Source organism: Mustela nivalis (assembly GCF_964662115.1).
Source record: "Mustela nivalis genome assembly, contig: HAP1_SCAFFOLD_553, whole genome shotgun sequence".
NCBI lineage: Eukaryota > Metazoa > Chordata > Mammalia > Carnivora > Mustelidae > Mustela > Mustela nivalis.
Window position 1 is genome coordinate 362,879 of NW_028136106.1, and position 3,553 is coordinate 366,431.

A 3,553-nucleotide genomic window follows, 5' to 3' on the forward strand; every position below is an offset into this window, starting at 1 on the left:
AACCAACTGAGCCACCAGGCGCCCCTCCATTTGTTTTCTTATGGCCCTTTATTCATGTTTTAACTTTGGCTTCCGATTGTACTGGCCCTCTCAGTTTACATGTGCATATACCTATATGCCCAAGCACCAAATCATTAAAGACCTTTTACACTACAAATATTATCAAAGAGGTTGAGGGACATTATGAAAACTCTCATCCTTAAAGAACAAAAAAATACAAAGTCATCCATTCAATAAATAATAATAATAATGAACACCCCTGGGAGCTCGATATTCATTCCGACGGGGTGTGGGGGGGGCACGAGAAAATAAAGCAAGAAATACACCCTGCTCTCACAAAGCTTACTGTTTTGTCTGGAAGCGCACGACAAGCATTCTTTGGACAAAAGCTGTGAGGAGATCCAGAGGCGAATTAAACAGAAGGTCCCTCAAACAGGCTTCTCCCCACTGAGATTTTAACAAATATGCTAATAATACACATAGAAAACATTGTACAGAGCAGCAGGCGAGAGTCAGAAGCCCAGACTCCCAATGCCCGCTGTGCCCCTACATCGTTATGCTCATGAATGATATCGGGGACACTTGGAACTGGAGATAGCACTAAGGGGCACACTCCCGGGGTGAGCCCTCAGATGTACAGAGCCGTTGCCTGTCTCACACACCTGAAACTAAGCCAACACCGTATGCTAACTACTGGGAATTGAAAAAATTAAAGTGAACACCAGAACATAAAGAACACAGGATCAGAAAATAACAGCAAACCTACGGCAGAATCCTGAGTTTGCTTTGGAAAGCCCACTTCTCCCCTAGTCTCTAATATAGGCCTATTTTCTTTACAGGGCCGCTGACAATTTATACAGTCGTTAACTGTCAAGCGCTGCACCGACAACAGTTATCACTGTTTCTTGTTCTGGAAAAAGTGGGTGATCTTGAGATCGTGTGGGTACCTCTGAAATTCTGTCTTCTTATTTCAGGTAGATAACGTGACATAATGCATAAAATGCACATGCGTGAGAGCTTTGAAAAAAAGCTAAATTTAAAAAAAAAAAAGCTGAATAGTGCTGACAAGTTCGCGGAGACAAGAGGAAAGGGCTTCAACTGGCATGCAGCATAAGAAATCTACTGGAGGGTACCTTTTTCTTCCTTATGTCCTCTTGTTTACACATTCGTTCATCTACTGCCCAAATTCCTTCACTGACTGATGACCTGAGACTCTTTAAAGAATAATAAAGAAAATGTATTACAGACATTGTTTTGTCACATTATCAATTTCCTACATCTCATTCAATTCCACAGAAATTAATACCTGTGCACCAGTACTATGCAGATATTGACAAAAAAAAAAACATGATATACCAGACACAGTTACTGTTGAGGGGACTCATGACCTGGGGGCATAATGACACGAAGGCAGGGTCACACGGCTAGAAGAAGAATGACATATACAGTGAAAGTTATGGGGATGAGGGGGCTTAGAATGGAGAACAGATAATATGAAGCAAAGTACAGGAGAGTCTGGAAATGCGACGGGGCTCGAATCGGACTCTGAAAGCCATGTGTACACAGCTGCCGAGGTGGGGAGGGGATGGGGAGCAGATGTAAGTGCACACACACTCAGGGGCAGGGTCAGACAGGCACACAGCCATGTGCACTGCAGGCTTCCTTCTGGAGAGAAGCAGAAATAGGAATGGAGGGCCAACTTCACTGAGATGAAGTCTTTAGATTCTGCATATTTTGGAGAACGAAAGAATGTCAAAGCACTGATGCATGATGATGAAATGTGGGTATGGAAATACCAGGAATCAAGAATGAAGAACAGAAGACCAGAAAAAGGCAGAGCACAGAGGTAGAGAAACATGTCCAGAAGCTAATGAATAAAGAGATAATTAGGAATTAGGGCCAAAACAAAGGTTAACAGAAACAACTAGAATGAAGTAGGCAGATCACAAAAATTCCACAGGAAGGTGAATTAATTCACTCCATCAACATTATGAAACACCTCCTGGACATCAGTATTGTGGCAGCCTACAGGGATGCAATGAAGACAGATATAGTCGTATCCCTCAGTGGTCTGAGAATCTCACAGAACAGCTTCAGAGTTGGGACCAGAAAGGCAGGTCAGGCCTGTGGCTGAGCAGGACCAAAGTGGCCATAAAAACAGGCCATGGAAAAGGGAGGGTATATGGTGATGGCAGGGGGTGAGGCCGGACAGGAGCCTGTGTGAGTAGAGCAAATCTGCCTCCAGGGAGGGGGTTCGAGAGAAGAGTGGGAGGCCAAAGGAAGGCTAGGCTTGGGAAACAACACCACTATGAGGCCCCGGGAGGAAGAGGCACACCAAGGAGGCAGTGGGAGAGCCCCACAGCGGCTGGTGTGGAATCCAACAGCGGACCATGAAAATCCCTTCCATTCCAAGGAAAAGTATCTTTAACAAGATTTTGTAAAATTCAAATGAGACATAAACCATGGAAAGTATTGGCTACATCAAGGCACAACTCAAGATTTTTTTTTAAAAGATTTTATTTATTTATTTGACAGAGAGAAATCACAAGTAGATGGAGAGGCAGACAGAGAGAGAGAGAGAGGGAAGCAGGCTCTCTGCTGAGCAGTGAGCCCGATGCGGGACTAGATCCCAGGACTCTGAGATCATGACCTGAGCCGAAGGCAGCGGCTTAACCCACTGAGCCACCCAGGCGCCCACAACTCAAGATTTTTACCTGTTTCACGAACTCTTTCCTGCCTGCCCCTCCCCTAGACTTCTCAGCACTGATATTTCCATTACTTCGCATTTTTCTTGGTTCTAACCATGTACTGTGTCTTCCCTTAAATTAAGTTCTCCTTATATTCTCTCTAGGATGCAGGCACTGTCTTAGGGGAGGGACGCAAGAGGCCACTCAAGCTAGAGGAGACAAACAAGGAAGGATGGTGTCGTTTATGACAAGTTTACGACAGGGCATCAGAATGAACAGAGGCCATAAGTCAGGGCACCAGACACAGACGGGGGGGGGGGGCGGCAGGGGAAACAGGGCAGCACAGTTTTCTGTTAGAAGTGATGCCACAACTGCCCCTCCACTGTTCACCAGGTGGAATTCCTATTCCCAATGGCTTAGAGGTGGGGAGTCCCATTCCCACAACAGAGATTTTTCTGAGAGAATATTCAAATGTAGCATTTATTAAGTATTACATTTTATTTATATTATCCTTCAGTTCCATTAGGGATTACACAATTTTTGTAGATCAGCCCAGGAACCTAACCACACGTAGATTACATGGGGTGGAGGGGGGAACTTTACAAGATTACAAACTGTTAAAATACAAGTCATTCGTAAGTTAGAAACCACTTACATATGACCAAAGTGGCATTAATAAGTTGAATTTGGAAATATGCTTCCTCTCCCCTGACATTTTAAGGTTGTCTACTCTGAGAATATGTCTTCTTCAAATCGAACATGTTTTTTTAGGTTTTTAGCATATGCAAAAACAAAATCATTTACAACTCTTCTGAAGGTGAATATTATAATCATGAACCGTTAAAATACAACCACCAGTACCAACA